We start from the raw sequence: 24,151 nt of genomic DNA, 5'->3' as shown, positions 1-24,151 counted from the left end.
CATAGTATTCAAGAATGACATTAATCTGTTTGGTGACCACAGAAACATTCACAATTCACCCAGGGACAACTACTGAATCACACAATGTATGCAAATCTGGCCATGTGGCTTATTCCTATTTAACTTTCCAACCCCTAGGGTGGATAAGCTATGTTTGCTAAAGTCATGAACTGGAGCTTGCTATGTTATCTGGTTTCATATTTGTAGATGTGATTTCATCAAGAATTAGCTAAAAGGCGGTTATGTTGACATATCTTCAGTCGTGGGGCCTCTCAGTTGTTTAAAACTACTAACAAGTGTTGTATATTTCCAGGCAGCTCACCCAAAGTGAGGCGGAAGCTGTGTGAACCGTGGCCAAGAACATGTTCTCGTGACAAGTTGATAAACTCATACTGCAGTCCAAGAGAAGAGGTCAGAGGCAGACATGGGAAACGGCGCATGAAGCCCTCCACGAGATGGATTGCCAAGTTTACAAATGTTTAATTCAGAGCGCAACCTAGGCCAGCTTCCATGTATCCGTGTACTCGTGCACATCTGCAGTGCCTGACATTCACAGAGCTCTGGCCAGCCGGCCGGTCACATCTGGCGCGCACTTCTCAGTGCGCCTCAAACATTGTACTCCCGAAGCCAAGGCACAGTGGGAGCTGCAGACAGGCCAGCAGCACTGCAGCAGAGGGGGCTGATCTGTTCTGTTCCGGCTGCAGTTGAAGTGGGTTGCACTGGTAGAGTTGCCAAGCGTCTCCTAGGTGGCGGTCACCGTTTGCCTGCATGCAGTTCCTGGTGAGTAGGCGCACCCAAATGCTTGCAGTAGTATATATATATATATATATATATATATATATATATATATATATATATATATATATATATATATATATAGTTTAAAACCACTGTAACTTATTTTCTGCTAAAGTAGACTCGGGTTCTACATGCTGACATTTTAATGATGTTCTCTGACGTTTTAGGTACACACTATGCTGATTATTGTCCACACAAATATCAAATTTCACATAGAACAAATGTTGTTATGGACCAACCTATCATGGGGGCTCATTCATTTTCCTATCTCCTAGAGCAACAGCAATAGGTGAAAGACCGGGCATATAATGTCACATCTGCTGTTACGCTCCTATTTACAATCTAAGGAATTGTGTCGTTTTTGGCTAGCGGATATGGAGCATGGAACAACATTGACATGTCAGGCTGCCCCACCCTCTCCACCTGCCAAAAAGTAACACATTAAAAAACAGCACGTGGTTTTCATGCTGGCCTCAATGCATTGGATCCCTGTGGAATTTGCCAGTTTTCAGCACCTGCTAAACGCTGACCGTTCCCTTAGTAATGTACTGTAAGTACCTCCTACCATGTGTACATTTACACCTGTTTGCAGTAAGCACAGGTGCTCACAGATTTACAAGCATGCTGTGCATTTCATAGTGCAAACAGCAGAATCGACTCCTATGCAATAAGTACACATGTTGGTAGTCCACTCTCCGTGCAATGTACACCATTCAGAACAGCTCTGTGAACATGTGTATCAATGTTACTTCTTGCTAACATTTCCTGTCTCAGTACACTTGTCATCTGACAAGAGATAAGAACAGGGTGTTAGTTCAAGAAGCAGTGTCAGCTATGGGGGTGTCCATTGTGAATAAAAGATTATTAAATTGATCAGCTTGACTTTTACTCAGATATGCATGTTGTGTGTACTACGGTGTCATCTGAAATATTGTCATTTTAGGCAGCAGTATAACCCAGGTGAGCATATATGTACTGCAATTTATTTGCAAGAATGTGTTCCTGTGTGGAAACAAGCTGAACGCTTCCCAATGTACACCTAGGGGGAATTTCTAAAATTCCAACCACTTTAAAAGAGTGTTTACAATCATACATAAGTCGTGGTTGTGGCTTGAGCCTAGTTTTTCAAGCAATGCACCCAGCACACTGGTATTAGTAGCAGTATGCGGTGTATTCGGATTTACAATTGAAATCCATCAAACAACATCATAACTTGCAATAAAAAAACTCTGTACAATCCTCGATGACACCATTCCAAAATCTAAGGTATGTATACCAACCTACTGGTGTTACATAACATAAAATGCTTCGAAACACTCAGAAATAGAAAACAAGAACAGACAACTAAAACCACAAAACACACCAATCGCATTTTGCTTGCCTCGCGGTAGGAACTGCTGCTTTTCTGACATGCTGATTTTAGAAAACAGACTAAACAAAGGCAACTCCAACCCTGGGGAAAGATGGTAAGAACTCAAGGGCAGGTCTCCGTTGTCTTAGACCACGTGATCTCAGCACGTTCACAAGGCGTCTGTTTCGTAGATCACTGTACAGGGGGCAGAATAGCACACAGTGTGATAAAGTTTCTGGCGCCCCACACAAGCATTTATCGTCCTCACTCTTGAAGCCCCCATCAACCCCCCCACCCCCACCCCGCCCCAGCCCCAGCACTGGCATTGATGCCCAAGACATTGTATCGAGCCCTTGTCAGCAATTGCTGATGATAAGTGCTTGGGCCCCAATTAAGATATTCAGCTGGGCCCTCCATGGGCGGTATATTCTAACTGTTTGTCTCTGTATTCCAACTCACGCAGACCAGTCTGTACAGACCAGATGTGTGCTTTAAGCCTCGATCTCAGCAAACTCCTGATACTTTCGGGATTATTAAAATAGATAATTGACCCCACACTGCTCAATGCTGTTCTAATGAAATGTAACCAGCCCACTCTGTGCAAATTCCCCAAACTCAGGATATTCCTTAACAATAACCTTGTTCAGGTGCCCCCTGGATTTATTCACACAGATCGCCACATCAAAATCACCCTTAATCTTAGCACATCGGTCATAAAAGGGGTGCCGGACTCAATATGAGTCAAATACACAGCAATAGCCGAGGGTGCACCTAACAGATGGGTTAGAAAAAAGGTTTCCCACTCTGCAGTGTTTCGACTGTTCCATAGCCTCAGAGCTCACAACCATAGGCCCCCGGCCCGATGGCTTTCGGCTTTCCCCTTGAAAATCACAAGCATCTGTTCAACAGGAAACTGTCCAATAGACCACGGGAACCTAAACATACCTCCAATGACCTGATTTGATGTTACCCTTTCTTTATTGATGTAAATATTCCAAGCAAGATGATGATTGAAAGTAATCCCCAGATAAGTGAAATCCCGGCTGACCCTGAAGTCTTTGCCAATTTATTCTAATGCTTATTCATTTCTGCATTATTGGCTGATGTGAAAACACATGACCTTATGTTTACCTGCATTAGCAGTCAAACCTCTTGCCTGCATGTATCTGCTGCAGGTGTCCGCCAATATCTGCAAGGATTTGGGAATTCTGGCTAGGAAGACTGCACCATCGGCATAACTCAAGGCAGGCCATCTTCTACCTGCACATACAGGCTCATGGGTATCTAGGGCAACCAGGATCGATGCAAGGAAGTTGACGCAAAGGTTGAACAGAAGTGGTACATGTTCGCACCTCTGTCGGATGCCCTTCTTTGTCTCAACCAGCCTACTTAAATCACGTTCCCTCCCTTAACGCACCCGTACCTGAGAATTGGTGTGTAGACAGTCAACTGAATCAAAGTCTTTGGGGTACTCAGCTCATCAAGGGTCCTCCAGAGCAGTCCCCTGTCCACATGGTCAAAGACTGGACTCAAGTCCATAAAGGCAGCGTTGACAGGGGACTGCAACATGGAAACATACTTAGACAGAATGGTATTATGTTAATGTTAATGTTAAAGGATATTTGTACCGCGCACTATCACCACCGGAGTGGTCCCCTGGCGCTCTGGCAGCTCTGAAAAAGGGTGGGTTGGTGAGTTAGTGGGAATAAGCAGGAAAAGTGCAAGAGAGCAGTGATGTGCTGTTGGCGGGCTCAACCCGGAATTCCGTTGGCTGGGATTGAGGTGTTTTCCCGTCGGTAGTCTTTGTGTGCTGTTGTGCGAGTCTATGGGGGTCATTACAAGCCTGGCCGAGCCTAGCGGTAGGGGGTTAATGGGGCCGGTAGAGCTGCCGACTCTGTTAACCCCCTACTGCCGCATTACGAGGTTTGATCGCGGGACCCAGTAAGGACGCCTAGTAGGTCCCGCGAGCAGACCAGGATGCAAACAACGGGCCTGTTATTAACGAGCCCGTTGTTTGCATCCACCCCATTCCCATTGAGCCCTATGGGGGCTCAAATGGGAGTGGGGATGTACAGGGTCTGGGCTCCTGGAATGCGGAAATACCGGGCCCTCCAATGTCAAAATGGCCCGGTAGTTCCCCATTCCAAGAACCCGGACTCGGAATGGGGGGTAGCCATTCTGCAAATAGTGGCATGGCTACCTCCAGGGTCGTAATGACCCCTTATGTGTGGTTTGTTTTGTTGTTGCAGTGTAGTGAAGTTTGTGCAGATTGTTGTGTTATAGGTTTGTGGTTGTGTTTGGTTACAGTTTGAGAGGTATATGCAGAGGGGTGAAATTGTTAGTGGATCGGTTAATTGTGCAAATTCTAACAATCATGATTCTATCTAAGTGTGGCACATGCTGATATTTTGAACTTATCTAGATGTGACGCCAGCTAGTGTTTACGATTACGTCTAGATGTGATGCCGGCCAATGTTCACGATTGCGTCCAGGTCTGGCACATACCGACATTCACAATTCCATCCAGGTGAGCAGTGTGCTAATAATCATAATTCCATATAATTGTGGTACATGCTGACCCTCACAATCCCTTCCAGATGCAATACCGGCTAACGCTCATGCTTTCGTCTAGAGGTGATGGTTGCTTATGTTCACGATTATGTTCACGATTATGTCTAGAGGCGATACCGGCTAATGTTCATGATTGTGTCTGCGTGTGGCGCATGCTAACAATCATAATTCCATCTGAGTGTGGCCTATGTTAATAATCACAATTCCATCTAAGTGTGGCACATGCTCCCCCTCCTCCATCTTGTCCCGCCCTCAAAATGGGCCAGAGTGGGAAAATGGTGGCGTAGAAGTCTTAACCTTGCTTTTACACTGGTTTCCTGCTCCGTCCCTTTCAACATGATTCTGTTAGTGTTTCAGGCACTGTGTCATAAGGAAGATACATAGTCTCATTCCAAATGAAAGTTTCGCAGCTGATGTGCAGATCGGGCTTTCAATGTTGAACACACATTCATTGACAAAATGCAAGGCTTGTAAGCTAGCTAAACAAGTGGTTAGGGTTGTGGGATAATGCCTTGGCGCAAACTTATTGCACAAGGCGAAGCTGAGGGTTAGTGGTTGAGGAAGAGTTATTATCCCAAGTGATTGTGACCCCTCCAGAGTACTAAAAGACTATTGCCATTGTGATGTGTGCAATTAAATAGGAATGCAAATGGTTTTAGTCAGCTGCTCAGAGACACCATTCTCCACCTTTTGGTCGGAGGAGGTCTCTAAGGGAATCAATGTGCTAATGATATTTTAACACTGCATCTCCACAAAGTGGTTTCCTTTGCCAATCCTAACTCCACCAAGTAAAGACTTTGCACGTTTTCTGTTTCACATTAAACTTGACCAAAGCATATTTTTGCATGGGACTTTTCTTGGATCCTTGTTTGCTATATGTTAATCTAATCGTTAATTGCAAGGTTTAATATGTGCACGTTTTTTGTCAGGGGTTCCATGATGTATATCCTCCGTTCAGTGAATCTCTCTCTAGGATGCTTGTTTTATAGGCTCTCTATTCATTGATCTTGGCCAACACAGGATCATCGAATGCCGTTTTCCGTATATTGCCACAATGTTTTCAATAGGCACAGCGTTCAATTATACACATGTTAGCCATTTAAAGGACTGGGTTGACAAGGGGTTGCCTTCTGAAATGAGTCCCAGGTTCTTCTGCTTCACTGCATGCCCCACCCTCATTCTAACGATAGAGTGAGTTAGTAGTCACATTTTTGTTCTTTAACTGTGAGTAATTGTGAGTAAAGCTCTTGTCCCGGATATCTTTTCCAGTTAGAGTCCCAGCAGTTCGGGCCCAACCCTTCATCCTTTTGAGGTCGATACATTGAATACCCTTATGGTGGATAATAATAATAATTACTAGAGCAATTTTATTTGTCTTCGAGAGCAGTGCTACTTTATACATAGCTTAATCAACCCGAGACAGACATTTTGCTAGGCTGTCAGGACAACCACGCACATAGTTTCACCCTTATTAGTGATCATAATTGCAGTATAGTTCTTTCAGCCTTTTGGTTGGAGCAAAGCCAATTTCCTGGAGAAATTGCATTTGAACCAATTTGCATACCCACAATGCCTTGCTGATGTAGCTCAGAACTAGAGGTTAACTTCCAACAATAGGTAATAGGTGATGTTGTAGAATGTGTGACTTCGCTCAAATGGACTATCCTACTTTCACATTTCAGGTACAAGGTTTTTTTCAAGCCATTATAAGCCAACTATAACTTTATTGGTGTTTTATATATATATATATATATATATATATATATATATATATTGTGGTAGTTGTGGCACTATAGTTTGTATCGAGATACATAGGGAACCTGAAAAATGAATTGTTAATAACTTTTGACTCACATGATGGATTTGGTTAAAATTCTGCAAACAAATTGTTTGTCAGGTGTCCCCCAGAATGTACATTCTAGCAAAGATCCATTAAAAAATTTAAAAGTTATTACAAAAGTTTTAAAAAGCTGTTTTGGCCTAGTCCCCATTCATTTTCCCATACAGAAAAAGTCAAATTTGTGCTCTAGCCAAACTGCTGGATGGAATTGGGCGAGGCACAAAATAATTGGGACACGAAGCGTTGACTTGATTTCCTGAAGGGTGTATGGGTTTATTGCATTCAATAGTTTTTAAAATATTTGATGGGAAAGGTTTGCCCCTCTTCTCCCAAAATTATGGCTATATATCCCATGGTTCTTTGCAGGAGAGTGGCTTTTCAGAAATGAAAAAGCCCCCATTTTATTTGTGTTCGATGTGAGAGATGACAGTAATAACCACAGTTAGCCGAAAATGAAAAGTGGAAAAAATGCCATTTGGAGGATGAAAAAGGAAGAAAAGGCATCAGGCTAGAGCTGAGAAGGGGGAAAGAGGATTTGATGTGAAATTGGGGAGTTGGTGGGGGCTGGGGCCCAAGTTCAGGGCACAAATATGTTCACATAGCCGTGCTTATTAGGCAGATAACTCTCGGCTATAAGATCTGGATAAAAGTACACTGGCCATATAATCGCGGTGGTTATGGAAAAAAAAGTTTACTTTTTTTTAAAGCGGTATAAAATTGGATTATTACTGGGTCGAAAAGAAGCCTATTGGAGGAACATAGTGGGCACAGCCAAAGGCCATGGCTAGTGGCCCGGTAGTGTTTTAAAATATACAGTGGGGACGACCAAGGTCTGTTCTCACTGGCCAGGGACAAAGTTCCTGGCTAGTTGGCCCAAGAGACATTTATAGTAGGCACGGCCGAAGGCCATGTCCACCTAGTGGATCCAAAAGAAACATATTGGTGGAACTTGTACAGTGGACACTGCTGACGGCCCTGGCCATGGCCAAAGGCCATGGTTAGTGGCCCGTAGTGTTTTGAAATATACAGTGGGCATGACCAAAGGCTGTGCTCACTGGTCAGGGCTGAAAGCCGTGGCTAGTTGGACCGAGTGACAACACACACAGGGGGCCTGGAGATGAAGAGATTTTACACTGGTATGACAACTCAACAACTAAGACTAGTGCTATCCCTGAATGGAAGCACACATCTGTCCCTGTGTTATAAGAGGCGTCACGAGATCGCTGGTTACCTTTTCTTCCTGGGGAGCGAGGAGATGAGACTGCCAGTCTGTCGATGGATCTTCGCAAAGATGAAAGAGCAACGCGGGGAACCGACCCAACACCCTCCTGACAATAAACAACAGGATTGAGCTGAACCAGCTCCCAACGTCACGGGTAGCACTTCTCTGTATTTGCGTGACGTCAGGACAGTGTAAACACTGACAGAGAAGGCCAGGTGAAGTCCACTTCGGTACCAGCAGTTCGAGGGACGGATCTTCGGTAATTCCTCAGTGGTAGAAATGGCACAGATACCGGCAGGGCACAAGACCAGCAGAAAAGGAAATGGGGAGGCAGACCCTTCAAGGAGGAAAGAAAGAGTTGGGGAAGAGAACGAACACCCCAGGACCGGACCCCTTCCCAACCAAGGAATGGTGCAGGACTAGAGAGGAACCCAGGCAGGGACCTACCTAACCCCAAGGACCAAGTACCAGACTGGAACCCAAAGGGGCAAGTAACAAGGCAGGGCAGGGCACAAGGAACACAGCAAAGGATAAGGAGCACTGGGCTAAGCACGAGGTAGAAATAGGAACAGGACAGGAGCAGAACAGAGACTCAGGCAAAGTTGGGCTCCTGGAGCGTGTACACGTAACAAACCGCGTTGAGACGCGTTGTTTCCGGGTCTGCGAAGGCTATTTATAGCCTGGGACCAAAGTGAGGCTTGGAACGCAAGCCGCTGTCACTGCGCATGCGCGAAACGTCGGATACTGACGTTCCGCGCATGCGCAGGACATTCAAGATGGCCGCGCCCAGGGAGCCAGGAGCCCGGACCGCGGTACGCCAAGGAGAAAGGCGCCAACGCGGATACAATCTCCAGGAGGGAGACCACCGCAGCTGAGGACCCCGACCCCCAGACCAGATGAGTGGCGCGCGCTGCGTGACACCATACCCCCTCCCGGACAACCCCGGGGCACCAGGTTTCCAGGGATAGCGACGGAAGAAGTCCCGAACTAAGCGCGGGGCATGCACAAAGGAGCAAGGCTCCCAAGTGCGGTCACAAGCCGGATAGCCCTTCCAACTGACCAAATACTGAAGCACCCCACGCCTAATCCGCGAATCACAAATCTCCTCCACCTCAAACTCAGGGACCCCCTGGACCAACACCGGGGCAGGACGGGAAGTTGGACGGCCGAGAACATCGGGCACACAGGGTTTCAAAAGAGAGATATGAAAAACAGGATGTATCCGCCAAGAGTGAGGCAAAGACAAACGAAAGGCAACAGGGGAAATGCGTTGAAGGACGCGAAAGGGCCCAAAAAAGCGGGGAGCCAATTTCACGGGCAAATTGCGAACAGGCAGATTCTTGGAAGATAGCCAAACCATATCGCCAACCTGAAGGTCGGGCTCAGGACTCCGCCGTTTATCGGCCTGAACTTTCATACGTGCTTGTGCCACTGCCAAGGTACTGGCCGCCAGGCGATGTTGATCACGGATGAGAGCCACCATGGCATCAGCCGACGGAACGGCACTAGGAGGCATCGGACGAAGAGGCAGCAGCTTGGGGTGCAGACCAACAGAACAAACGAAGGGACTGAGTCCGGTAGCAGAATGAACAGCATTGTTGTAAGCCACCTCTGCGGTGTCTAACCAATCTGACCAGTTGTCCTGAGTGGCATTGGCGTAACATCGCAGGTACTGTTCAAGGGATTGATTAGTACGCTCGGTTTGCCCATTGGTTTGGGGATGGTAACCGGAACTCAGAGCGTGCTGAATGTCCAAATGACGACACAGTTGATCCCAGAAAGAAGAAACAAACTGCGAACCACGATCCAACAAAATCTTCTCAGGAAGACCGTGAAGACGATACACCTCATGTAAGAAACGTCGAGCCATCTGGGAGGCAGTCGGCAACTTCGGAAAAGGTATGAAGTGAGCCAACTTGGAAAAACAATCCACCACTACCATGATACACGTATTCCCACCAGAGGGTGGTAATTCAACAATGAAGTCCGTGGCAATAGTATGCCATGGGTACGGTGGCGTAGACGTAGGCCGCAGTAGACCAAGGGGTTTCTTGCGTGGAACTTTCACCTGAGCACAAACAGGGCAAGAATCCACATATTGCTTAACTTGTTTGGCCCATCCTGGCCACCAGAATTGTCGTGCAACCAATTCTTGGGTGGTATTGACCCCACGATGACCACAGACAACGGAATCGTGACAATTCTGTAGGACAGTCCTTTGAAGATTCAAAGTGGGGACGTACAGGCGATCCTTGAAGAAAAGCAATCCGTCGCGTTCACAGATATCATAATGTCGCAATACCAGGGATCTGGAGGGATCCGCCCGAGTCGCATCTAAGAGTTGCTGAAGCTGAGGAGTCAACATCGATAGGAAATGCTTCGAAGCAATCAAGGGTTCCTTGGTCTTGGCTCTGTCTATGTCGTCCTCCAAGGATCGGGACAGGGCATCAGCCTTTATGTTCTGAGAGCAAAGTATGTAAGTCACCACGAAATCGAACTGAGAAAAGAAAAAGGCCCAACGTGCATGCCGTGAGGTTCTGCATTGCAAGGAACGTAAAAATTGAAGGTTACGGTGGTCTGTGCGCACTTCCACTGGATATTTACCACCCAGCAAGTGATGACGCCACTCTTCGAAGGCTGCTTTTATGGCCAAAAGTTCCTTCTCGATCACAGCGTAATTTCTTTCGCTGGGTGACAGCTTCCGCGAATAGTAGGCCACAGGATGTTCTGTTTCTGTAACTGGATCATGCTGCAACAGGACTGCACCAACTGCATAGTCCGAGGCATCCGTTTCAACCAAGAATGGTTCTTTGTCATCCGGATGATTCAAAATAGGAGCTGACATAAAGGCTTTTTTTAATTCCTGAAATGCCACTTCGGCCTGAGAATCCCAAAAGAAAGGAATCTTGTTGCTGGTCAGACGAGTCAACATGGCAGTTAAGTGAGAAAAATGAGGAATGAAACGTCGGTAAAAATTAGCGAAGCCCAAGAACCGTTGCAGTGACTTAACATCATGGGGCTGTTTCCATTCCTGTATGGCTTGCAGTTTCGTGGGGTCCATCCGAACTCCTGTGCGGCTGATTACATAGCCTAGGAATTCCACACTTTCCAGATGAAATTGACATTTCTCAGCTTTGGCATACAAATGATTGGCAGATAATCTACGGAGGACTTCCTGAACATGTTCAACATGAGCCATGCGAGTAGAAGAAAAAATCAAGATGTCGTCCAGATATACCCATACTGACACTCCTACAAGATCTGAAAAGACAACATCCATGAACCGTTGGAAGACTGCCGGGGCATTGCAGAGTCCAAACGGCATTACCCTATACTCGTAATGCCCAAAAGGTGTTTTGAAGGCCGTCTTCCACTCATCACCATCTTTAATCCGCACTAAGTGGTAGGCTCCTCTTAAATCCAACTTGGTGAAGATCTGAGCAGATTTCAAGGATTCAATGATGTGCCGGATGAGTGGCAGGGGGTATCGGTCCTTGCACGTGATTTCATTCAACCGGCGATAATCAATACACGGGTGCAAAGTACCCTCTTTCTTTTTGACGAAGAAAAGCGGAAATCCCGCAGGGGATTTGGATGGTACAATGTAGCCCTTATCAAGGCAATCCTCGATGTACTCCTGCAGGACACCCTTTTCTAATTGCGTCAAAGAATAAACCTTGCCATGAGGAATGACTGCATCAGGCATAATATCAATGGAGCAGTCGAACTGTCTGTGAGGAGGCAATGGAATGTCTTCCGGTTTGGAGAATACTTTGAGAAATTCAGCATATTCCTGAGGTATGGACTGAGTAACACATAGGCGGACAGAGGTGTTTCCAGCAGTGGGTAGCCCCAAACCAGATTTCGCTGGAAGGGTATCACGAAGATGACATTCCTGAGAACAACGTGCAGAAGAAAAGACCATGGTTCGGGAAGTCCAATTGACCTGTGGATTGTGGTAAAGCAGCCAAGGCAAGCCGAGCACTACCGGGAAGGAGGGAGACTTGATCACATCCAACGAAATCCGTTCAAGATGTTCTTCCACTGATAGCCATAACTGACCGGATTGTTGGCACACAGGACCCGAAGACAATGGTGTACCATCGATTACCTCAACCACTGCTGAATGTTCCTTGCGATACAGGTGGATCCCATTGGAAACCGCAAACGAGGCATCAATGTAATTGCCCGATGCTCCACAGTCCAGAAGAGCCCTGGTCGTAATGCATTTCCCTTGCCATGCAATACCGACTTCCATGACCAACAAGGGCACCGAGTGCATGGGAGGAAGGTCTGAATCAGAAAAACGGCCCACCGCTGCCTTCTCACCACACAGCGGGCCCGTTAGTTTTCCGACTTCTTCAAGGGACGTAGAGGACAGGTAACTAGATAATGTCCAGTCCCTCCACAATACAAACATAGGTTTTGTTGACGTCTTCTCTTCTTCTCAGCCTCAGATAATGGTCCGCGAATAGCTCCTAGTTGCATGGGCTCAGGACCCGCGTCAGTCAGGGTTGTAGATCCTGAAGGGTGTACTGAGAGACCCGGATGGTATCTTTCCGTTCGACGACGTTCACTTCTCCTTTCAGCCAGTCTGTGGTCGATACGGAGGACCTGATCCAACAATGCGGGTAGGGTTTCTGGTTCAGGAATATGCAGCAATTCATCCTTGTATTCGTCTCGTAACCCACGACGGAACAAAGTCTTCTGAGTGATTTCGGGCCATTGGGAATCAGTTGCAAGCTGCCGAAACCGACTAATGTAGTTAATGATGTCACCAGATCCCTGTTTGATTTCCATCAGCTGGTTCTGGGCCACGGCAGCCAGGTTTGGTGGTTTGAAGATATCCAGAAAGGCTTTTTCAAAAGCAGCAAAATCACTCAACAAGGGACTATCGGCGGAAACCAGGGGAGCAGCCCAAGCTAGAGCGTTGCCGGTCAAGTTACCTAGGATGTACCCTATCTTGGCCTTGTCTTGATTGAAATGGCTTGATCGAAACTGAAAATGAATCCGGCAATGGGTACAAAACTCTGCCACTCGACGAGGATCACCATCGAACTTCATAGGAGTTGTGTGGGCCATAGAGTTCTCAGGATGTGGAGCAAAATTCAATCCTCGACCCATTGCTTGCCGGAGAGTGTCATTCTCCTGGCGCAGGGTGGTCATCTCGAGACGCATGGCTCGTACTTCCTCACGTAGTTCTTGCATGTCTGCCATGTCGGAGCTGGAGGAAAGGCGTCTCAATCTGTTATAAGAGGCGTCACGAGATCGCTGGTTACCTTTTCTTCCTGGGGAGCGAGGAGATGAGGCTGCCAGTCTGTCGATGGATCTTCGCAAAGATGAAAGAGCAACGCGGGGAACCGACCCAACACCCTCCTGACAATAAACGACAGGATTAAGCTGAACCAGCTCCCAACGTCACGGGTAGCACTTCTCTGTATTTGCGTGACGTCAGGACAGTGTAAACACTGACAGAGAAGGCCAGGTGAAGTCCACTTCGGTACCAGCAGCTCGAGGGACGGATCTTCGGTAATTCCTCGGTGGTAGTAATGGCACAGATACCGGCAGGGCACAAGACCAGCAGAAAAGGAAATGGGGAGGCAGACCCTTCAAGGAGGAAAGAAAGAGTTGGGGAAGAGAACGAACACCCCAGGACCGGACCCCTTCCCAACCAAGGAATGGTGCAGGACTAGAGAGGAACCCAGGCAGGGACCTACCTAACCCCAAGGACCAAGTACCAGACTGGAACCCAAAGGGGCAAGTAACAAGGCAGGGCAGGGCACAAGGAACACAGCAAAGGATAAGGAGCACTGGGCTAAGCACGAGGTAGAAATAGGAACAGGACAGGAGCAGAACAGAGACTCAGGCAAAGTTGGGCTCCTGGAGCGTGTACACGGAACAAACCGCGTTGAGACGCGTTGTTTCCGGGTCTGCGAAGGCTATTTATAGCCTGGGACCAAAGTGAGGCTTGGAACGCAAGCCGCTGTCACTGCGCATGCGCGAAACGTCGGATACTGACGTTCCGCGCATGCGCAGGACATTCAAGATGGCCGCGCCCAGGGAGCCGGGAGCCCGGACCGCGGTACGCCAAGGAAAAAGGCGCCAAAGCGGATACAATCTCCAGGAGGGAGACCGCCGCAGCTGAGGACCCCGACCCCCAGACCGGGTGAGTGGCGCGCGCTGCGTGACACGCTGGGGAAGACTTGCTATCCTTAGGTTAATGGCGGTGTGCGGCCTATCTAAAAGAAAAGTGGCGAGAGAGCTATTCCTCCACTTAACTATGGAGAGATAACTATTCTGGGCACTGATGGCGTGATATAATCCTTAACAAATACTGATGAGAGGAATGATCTTGAAAACCTGAAAAAGATATTCATAAGAATCGAACTTCACAGGGCTCTCATGACCGAATACCTGCATGCACATGCAGCAGTAAAAATGGCCTGATTATCCTAAATGAACCTATCATTTTTCAAGACAACCTGCAATTTAGAAAAGTTTGGTCTTCCATTGCCAACAAGTGCACCAACGATTGGCTTAAATTGATCATAAATACAGCCATCGAAAAATCTGATGTGGGAATTGCAGGACAAGTTGAATGCAATGAAAGGACAGATGTCCCTTGAGAATTTCAACAACAAGCTGGCAGCTTCAGAAGCAAGCAGGAACGAGTTCTGAGACCATAATCTCAAAATGAAAATGATAAAACTTAAAACGGATATAGCATCCATTACACACATAAGAGTATACCAGTACATAACTGAGGATTATTTCACACCGAGGCTTAACAATCCAGAAATTAGGCATACTTTCAGAATTTCCAGAATGCAGCCAGACCATACCCACGGTCACATTTCAGATCATCGGACTAGAATTATTCTAGTAATAGCACTGATGAGAAACTAAGAGCAAGATCCTCATCCTTCCATTCGGACACACGACAGGGCCACCAGGTCCATTTTAAAGAACAAACATCCAGAGACGTGTGTAATCCACCACCCTGCCCTTTTTTGACCCAAGTGGCAGAGGTAGGGCAGACAATAATGGCTGAATGACTCTCTGAGTCAAAGGCGGGGTCTCCTGCATCAGACCGCACACTGGTAGTGAATTTATCCACACACACCTTGTTCGGGCAGAATCCCAGATCTTACAAAAATGATTGTCATTAGAACCGGCAGCTAAATATGATGCTTTTCAAACAAACATTGAGCTATCATGCCTCATGCGTAAGATTAGGTGAAAACTAATTTTGGTGGACAAGACATTGAAACTGAGTATGACGCAACCGGCCTACATCCAACATCCAGGTTTTTTCTCCACCATCGAGCATCACTGCAGAGTTGATTACCTTCGAACAAGCTATGAATAAAAAGTTTGAGGAACTAGAAAAGGCCATACCTTTCATCCATAACAATTTCTCTCAACAAGAATTGGCGGCCCTGACTAATCTGGCAAGCAATAACCAAATAGTGATCAAGCCCGCAGACAAAGGGTAAGATATCGTCATCATGAACTCGCTTGACTATAACCAGATGGTAGAACAGCATTTATCTGACCATGGTAGCTACCAGAGACTAGCTACAGACCCAAACCCAGCAATTAGGATGCTCATTGCCCCCATCATTGAAGAAGCAGAAGCTGAGGGCTATATCAGTTCAAAAGAGGCTTCCTTTCTTACACTGAGTCATCCCTGCACTCCAGTTCTTTTTGCCCTTCACATAATTGATCAGAGGTTATCCTCCCTTCCTGGCCGGCCGATTGGATCAGGCATCAACTACATTTAGGAGCCCCTTTCTCAATTCATTGATTTTTTCATCCGAGATGAAATCCCCTAAAAAGAAATCTTGCATCAAGAACTCGACAGCCCTGGTGAACTTCTTGAGTCCACTTAACTTCAATGCAGAAACACAATGGCTTGCTACCATGGACATCGAGGCCCTCTATACCAAGATCCCACAGGAGGCCACTTTGACAGACCAACAGAATCTTCTTGACACCACAGTTGATCTGGGTGACATTCCAGCTGTGTTCATACTCCAACTTGCAGAAATAGCTCTTACAAGGAATTTTTTCTTGTGCCAGGATACATTATATGAGCAAACCTCAGGGATGGCTATGGGCGCCACATTCACCACAAGCTTTGCTAATATATATGTGCATCAACAGATAAAAATCTTTAGATGATATATGGAAGATATCATTATCAGAGCAAGACTTGAACAGTTGTAAAACATGGTTGAATGAATGCAATCCCCACCTGAATGTTCATTTGGAAGTAAGCAGGAGGGAGATAAGTCTAAAGTTTACAAAAAACCTGCAGACTGCAACTCTTTGCTCGCCTAGTTGAGTTACCATCCAAGAGCCCTACTGGATGATTTGCCATTTGGCCAATTTCTGAGATCAGGCAGACGTGCTCACAACTTGGTGACTATAGAGCACAGATGGGCTCATTAAAAACACAGTTGATACTGAGGGGGTTCCCCCAGAAAATCGTAAAACAAACATACAAAAGAGCTCAGAATATCCCTATGGAAATTACCCTGGAACAGAGACCCAATTCACCACCAAGAGGGAACATTGCAGCTGTATTCAGTTACTCTGCATTATTCAATCAGCTCAAGAAGGAGACTGTGAGGCTATGGACTATCTCGAACACGGAAAACATACAACTTGAGAGACCCCAATTCACAATCACACTGAGGCAGAATTTACAAGACAGACTGGTACACACCTTACAGAGATCCACAAGAATCAGCGAGGAGACCAGTGGACAATAGGCACTATGGTCATCCCATGCACTCACAGGTCATCCCCCATGTGGTTCTTGTTCGGTGTGTGCACAGACATGCCGGAGTACCACGATAGACATCAGCTGGAGGACCCCATGGCACTGGAGCTATCTGTAATAGCTCTGGAGTTATTTACTTAATCACTTGCCCATGCTCATTGAGAAATATTGGCATGACCTTGCGAGCAGTGAAAAAAAGACTTATTGAACATAAGTCTTGCATATGCACCCACAGATTGGTTGCCCCTTTGGTGGCACATTTTGTCAAGATGGGACAGGGAGCAGAAAGCAGAAGACTTCAAATGGACAATTCTGGAGAAATTACATCTGCCAAGGAGGGGTGGATCGTTCGAGGCAATGCTCCTGAGAAAAGGCCAACAGTGGATATTTTGACTAGATACCTATAACAAGGATCTGAATGAGGAATATCTAATGGCATGACTTGGCGACTATGTAGTTATGTATCACAAACAGATCAAAGACCACATCGCCTTCTGGTTGGGGGTTTAGACATACCTTTCCCCCATCCATCATCTAGTGTTTCCAAGACATGTAAAAAGTACAGCAATAAGTACCAGGAGAGGGTGCATGCAACTATTGCCCATTTAGAATAGGGCCCGGATATCCATGTGGCTCCCATAAGTCTCAGGTATGAAGCAGACATCCCATACCTCTAATAATGGGTCCAAAATCGATAGCAGTGAGTGGCATGTCTGTGATATTCTAAGTGGCCCTCTGTATGCCTTAAGAAACACTATATACCACTACAATAAGATCCACAGTAGCCCACATAGACATATTTTCTTTATTCATGTATATGTAAGCACAATGAACACTAATGGCTGACCGCCATGAATGGCGAAGAATATAAGCATGCTCCTCCAAGCAACATTGTGTAATCAGCTCACGCCAATGGTATTCGTGGACCAAATTCATAATGGAATTGACACCCCCTTCTAACATGGCGTCTGCACTTGCACTACAGTTGAAGAATTCCCAATGAAGGGCCACAATCGCTTTATTACGTGACGCAGTCCTTGTATTAATTAGTGCCATACAAGTGGAATATAGGGTTAACATTATGCTCTGTTATAAAATGAACTGTTTACAGTCTATAATCCATTTACTTGTCACATTGGATATAGTATGGCACAATTGGTACCCTCTTCCAAGATAACCATGCCTGACACAGGTCTGTGAGAATCACATGTCACCTGCAAGTCTGCTAGCTACAGTCAAGATTATTTCACTGGGGCGAGAAATAGAACTGGGTTACCAGTTTCCCAATGGATTCCCCCTTTTTTCCCGTGAGGAACATTGAGGAGCAGGCTTTCATAGGTAAGACTCTGATGAGGTTCTTTGCTATTCCATATGCATTTTAAAGTAATAAACAGACCGACACATAGCAACGTAGTGGTCTGCATAAAAGTGAGGGTTATTCTCTCATTTGTCTACCAGGGTGTACAGTAAGGAAAACACTTTGCCCCCAGCCTACCGCAAAGCCCCAGAAAAAGAAACAGAGTGGATGCTTGCTAAAAGGTATGTAGGGTGTTTTGGGAGTGGGGGGGCTGTTTGGGCTTATACCAACAAGAGCCACCTCAGAGTGGATCATGATTATGTGTTTAGAAAAGCTTATGGTTAATCTTGTATTTGGATGGATGTCCTCTGTTCCCTGTTCAGGCAACAGGATGGACCTAACTCCTTAAACAAGATGAGCAATAGGTCTTGTTTCAAAAGCATTATAAAGAGTCTCTTTTGTCCTGAAGAAGATGGCGGATTAAGTGAGATATCATCAAACAAGTGGATATCCGTTGACTTAACCAGGATACCAATAGAAGGACTGTTTTGTTTATTTGTGCTTAGTGTGTGACACTGTGCAAACATTTTAATAGAGTTGTTGTAGATGCACCCAGCCCGCACATCATTTGAGCACACTGCAGTATGGGTTAATAGAGGACTTATCTAAATTCCTCATTGAAATGTTCTAATTAGGTTTGTTTGTTTGTTTATTTGATAATGCGCACCAAGCCCTTGGGCAGCTGGGCGCAGCAGTACAAGAAGTCTCATAGCTTCGTTACAGTGCCTACCACAGGCTAATACATGCATGTAAATACAGAGCAAATTACAATATATAATACAGTACAGACAGTTGCCAGGGGTCAAAATAGAGGGAAGTCTTAACATATGCATAGCAGGATCAGGGTAGAGAGGGGGGGGTTACATGTCGTTGTTGTGAAGCCATTGACAGCGTTACTTCTAAATCTGGTGTAGGGTAGTGGGCGTCTGAGGTCAAGAGGGAGTGTGTTCCATGATTGTGCAGCTTTGACAGGGAAGCTGGATCCTCCCGCCGTAGTCAGTTTATATCTAGGGATTTCAAGCATAAATGTGTTAGCGGATCTCGTAGGTCGGGTTGAGGATCTCCTGTTGATTTTTTCTGATAGGTACGGAGGTGCTAGATTATTCAGGCATTTAGAAATGAGAGATATAGTTTTGAGGAGGATTCTGTCCTTTATTTTTAGCCAGTGTGCCTCTGTCCGGTATTTAGAGATATGCTCTCTACGTGGGATGTTCAACGCTGCTCTTAGGGCGTTATTTTGCAATCTTCTAAGTTTGTCAGTGACAGAATTGTTGGCTCCTGAGTATAGCGCGTTGCAATACTCTACTCTAGACATGAGAAGAGCATTGGCTAAAGTGAGGCAGCTGGCGCTGCACAGGAAGGGTCTGGCAGCTCGGATTAGTTTGCAAGTGTAGGTTGTTGTGGAAGAGAGGGAGTTCACTTGCTTCTTAAGGGTGAGAGAGGAGTCCAAGTAGAATCCTAGAGTTTTAACCTCTAGCATAACCTTAATGATGTTGTTGTCGATATTAAAGGATGCGTAGTTCGGGGTGAGTTTTTTTAAGTTATGGTCAGATACGAGGATCAAGATTTCAGTTTTATCGTCGTTCAGGCAGAGGCCATGGGTGGCCATCCATGCCTGAATGAGGAAGTGTAGCTTATTCAACAAGGCCAGATCCGCTTCATAGTTGCCCGAAAGGGGTATGAGGATCTGGGAGTCATCTGCATAATTTGTGTAGGTGATGCCCAGTCTGTCCAACTTGTCAAACAATGGCTTGGTGAAAATGTTATACATGGTGAGTGAGACACAGGAGCCCTGTGGGACTCCACATGTTATTTGCATAGGACCAGCGCAGGTGGATGTAGAGAAAACTCTCATAGTCCGGTTTGCTAGAAAGGATTGGACCCAGGCTATAGCTTCCCCTGTGAAATTGGCAGCAAGCCTAAGGTGGTTGCATAAAACTGCGTGATCCACCAAGTCAAAGGCTGCTGATAAGTCCAGTAAGAGTAGCAAAGCTGTTTTTCTGCTTAATTTTTGTCTTAAGATCTAGCAAGGCTGTTTCAGTGCAATGGAGGGAATGGAAGCCCGATTGCCAAGAGCCTAGTAGATGGTTGGCTTCCAAATAGTCTTGAATTTGGTGGTAGGCTACTCTATCGATAATTTTGAGTAGGAAGGGTACGGTGGTAATGGGCCTATAGTTAGTTGGGATAGATGGATTATTGGTTTGTTTTTTGAGTAGGGGGAGGACCCAGGATTCTTTCAGGTTGGCCGGTACTGTGTTTGATTTAAAGGAGGAGTTAAAGAGCTTCGAGATAAACGGGGCTAAGTCTCTAGCTGCATCCTTTATTATTTGTGTTGGGCAACTGTCGCCCTTACAATTGGATGGCTTCAGGGAGAGGATGACCTTTTCAGTATCAATGATTGAGATAGTTTTGAAGCTAAAAGGTGGGATAGTGTTGGGTTGAGTGGTCAATGGAATTTGTTGATCAGTAGGGGGTATAGAGTCGTTTTTATTGGTTATTTTGAGTTGGAGGGTAGAGATTTTGTTCTATAGGGCGTTTTGTATGTTAGTACACCATATCATATCCTTGTGGACAGTGTCGGCTGGTTGAAGGGGGGATTCCATGTCCCAGAGGATGGAAAAGAGTTCCTTAGTATTTGATTTGGCATTAGTGATTCTGTCGTTGAATCGATTTATTTTTGTGTTGATGATTTCTTTCTTGTAAGATTTGGAGAATTGGGCTAATTTGGCTTTATTGTTGTCAGTAGGCGAGTTACGCCAGATAGCTTGGAGCTTTCTTTTCTGCTTTCTTAGGTCCATAAATTGGGGTGTGAACGAGGCATTCAGGTGGGCTTCTTGCTTGCCTTTGCATAGTTTAGGTGGTGCAATAGTATCTAATGCACAAGTCATAGCTTTGTTGAAAGTGTCCACTAAGGTGTCCTTGTTATTCTCCAGGCCATTGATAGTGGGAAGGAGGAGGCGGATGAGTTTTTCGGTAGTAATATCTTTTTTACTTCTAGTGGGGAGCGGTGGTATCATTCTGATGGTTTTGGGGCTGAGGAGATCAAGTGTGGCAGTGAAGTTTATTAAATAGTGGTCCATCCAGGGTTGAGGGACGATGTTGGTAATGGCAATGTTGCAGTTAAGTTCGGATACCCAGTCGATAGAGTGTGTAGGGGCTAGGACTTTTTGGGTGAGCCCATGGTCATTAAGTAAGGCAGTTATAGAGTGGGCATTTTTGTTGTCTGACTCGTTATAGCCAATGTTAAAGTCGCCCAGCAGCAGCGTTTGAGAGTGGTTGTTAGGCGGAAACCTGTGCAGTTCCCTCTGGGACCACTGCAAAAGATGTAGGACTACAGGTGTTTGGCAGTAAACCCACTTGGTAGCAGTCTGTACCACACAGATTCACTTGGTAGCTGTGGCTGAGCAGTCAGACTTCCCTCAAGAAGAGTTAGGCAGTATGTGGAGTATACACGATAGGGCAATCCACACAGTAGATAAAAGCAAACACGGAACAAGGCTTCGGTGTAAAGATATAAAGGTATTTATTTATAACAACACATCTATAGAAGACACTCTGGCACTAATACGGCAAACAACTTCAATCACAATTACTATACGAAGAAAAAGATCAATCCCCCTAACAATAGTTCGACAAGTCTAGGTTCACCGGCATCACTTATTTGCAGACAGAGGTGTATGCTTTAACCTAGATGGCACTCTAGTATACGTTAGGACGGGAGAGAAAAATAAGGCAGGTTATGAAGTCAACTCGGTACCAATACTTTACGGACAAATGCAAGACAAGTAAGGCAGGGTCTACTGCAGATCACAAAGTTCAGAGGCCAGGCCCACTTGGAGAGAGGCAAGGCGATATGTCCCAAAAAGTGTCTCAGTGGAAATGCGCTTCGAGTCTTTATCGCAAATTGTTATGGAAGATTGGACCAGTTCAGAACAACACGTTAAAGAAAGCTTGGAGGCGACCCAATGGAAAGGCGAGGATTAAGACACCTCACTCTATCCGGCAGAAAGGGAAGCCAGGCGGACACGGTACTTTGTTTGTGGAGAGACAGCTCTGGCGGGGGCAGTTGTTCCTTGTGGTGGATGCACGTCCGGTCTTTGCCAAGAGAAGAGATGACCTCGTCGTCGAAGAAAAGTGAAGTCCGGTGCACCACCAGGGAAGAGACCAGCCGCGGAGGGCTCCGTCACAAGGCACCACCTTTTGGTCACGGTACAGGGGTAGTGGCTATCCGGCTGCCGAGGTGCTCTGCACAGGCAATTCGACCACTGCGTCCTGGAGCGAAGAAAAAGCAAAGGGGACTGGTTGTTCCCACCAGTCAGGGGAAGAGACTCTCCGGCAGGGAAATCTCCTCTGTCGTCGGGAAGTGGTGAGTCGGTTCCGCAGGGCTCCACCGGAGGTGTTGTCGTTGCAGGTCGGCTCAGCTTTACCCTCGTTGGATTCTTAGGTCCTGTGGCGACTTCTGAAGATCCAGTCCCAAAAGCCCTGCTTTTATGCAGAAAACCCCCATTCATTCAGCCTAGCTGTCAATCAAAACACGCTAAGTGGTGAGCGGGGTGGCTCACCACTTGGGCCAATCACACTAGAGTGCAACCGGAGTTGGCAAGGCCTAAACCCCCTCCCATCCCACACCCCTGTGGTAACCCAGACAGAATGGCACCACTTTGGAGGGCCTCTGTACAGAAGCCCGCCAAAAGTGGAACAAAGGGCTCAACCTTGGGTTTAGGAGTCACAGAGACGAACACAGACACCATTTTACAAACCGAGTTCTGGCAGAAAATACCATCCGATAGACCTATTTAAGATAAGTAAATCGGTGGTATGTTAGAGATTAACGAGAGAAAAAGTATTAATCTCTAACAATGGGAAGAATCCCATAGGGTTATATTCGGGGTCGAATATAACAAGTAGTTTCCACTGCCACCAGCCAAAACTCGACGAGGGGGTACGGGACTGTGCCCCCTCGAATAACAGACCCAGGAGTGATCGAATTACCCCTACTAGTACGTCCACAATAGGATGGTTTGTACTAGTTCTGTTAGTAAATTTAGGTCTAGTAAAGCCAATGGTGACTTTACATGCCCGGGGAGACAGTAGTCAGTCCCCGGGTATGGAGTCTATGATGGAGGTCCGCTAGGACGCCCCAGTGCTACGGCACGGAGGGTGCATTGTAACACACATAGTAAAACATATGAGACCCTATGGAGTAAAATACCCCATAGCCCATAGAACACATGGACATTCAAAGGAATTACACACATTCATGTCCAAGAGTGGGAGAAAAAGAGTCTCACTCTTGGCAGGATGGAAAAAAACAAACTCCAGAAATCCAGCAAAGCGGCTGGGGGACTCACTAGGTTAGGAAATTCAGCCTAAACAGAGAATTCTCCCTAACAGTGGTTTTGGGTATTGTTTGCTATGAGGCTAGTAAGGTCATCTTCAAAGGTTCCTAAGGGTCCTGGGGCCCTGTAGATCAAATGGATAGTCAGCGTGCGGTTGTTGGAAAGCAACAGTTTGGCTGAGAGTATTTTGCAGGATGTGCAAGGAGGTGAGGTGGTTAGCCTGATGGGCAAAGTGGTTTTGGAGATGATGGCTAGACCACCGCCTTTGGCCTTTGGCCTGTCTACTCTGTGGATCTGGTAACTGTCAGGTACGGCTAACATCAGAGTAGGTCCTGCTGCCTCATGCAGCCAAGTCTCTGTTATGGCAAGAAAGTCCAGGTTGCCGTTATTTAGAGTGTCTGCATTTCAGTGGCATGGGCTACCATGGATCTGGCGTTAATGAGGGATCCAGTTAACGTCAAGGTACTCTTAGGATTAGGATTAAGTGCAGGTTTGAGTATGTGTTTGTTTTGGCTCTGGTACTTCTTTGTGTAAGAGTGGGTGGGCACAGAATTCAGGGTGTCTGTTTTCGTTTCCTGAGTTTGCTTAGCCAGGTGAGTCTGTGTAGTCAGGTGTCCAGCGGTCTTGTTTGCGCTATTTCTTTTGGGTTCATATATGCAAGGTAGTCTCGCCCTAAGTCTCATGTTTCTGTCTATAGGTGGGCTAGTGTTATAGGTAGCAGAGGCCATGATTGTAAGGAGACCAAGTGTAAGTAGGAGGGTCTGGGTGTTCGGGTTTCTATTCATGGTAGTTGGGGTAGTTATAAGTATAGATTACTTCAATTACTTCGCTGAGGTTAACTAGAATCAGACGTCACAATGTGGGCTGAGTAAGCGATATACGGGT

General features: G+C 46.2%; 1 protein-coding gene across 1 annotated transcript in view; it reads left to right on the top strand.

Moving 5' to 3' along the window:
- The first annotated feature begins 541 nt into the window (after positions 1-541).
- Positions 542-24,151, top strand: part of P2RY14 (purinergic receptor P2Y14) — a 362,563-nt gene continuing 338,953 nt past the window's right edge. Inside the window, exon 1 of the mRNA XM_069618384.1 lies at positions 542-780. The gene's annotated coding sequence lies outside the window, so the exon portion shown is untranslated. The remainder of the gene's footprint in view (positions 781-24,151) is intronic.

The sequence above is a fragment of the Ambystoma mexicanum genome, chromosome 10, assembly GCF_040938575.1.
Source record: "Ambystoma mexicanum isolate Mex_15411 chromosome 10, UKY_AmexF1_1, whole genome shotgun sequence".
NCBI lineage: Eukaryota > Metazoa > Chordata > Amphibia > Caudata > Ambystomatidae > Ambystoma > Ambystoma mexicanum.
This window is presented reverse-complemented; position numbering and strand designations above follow the sequence as displayed.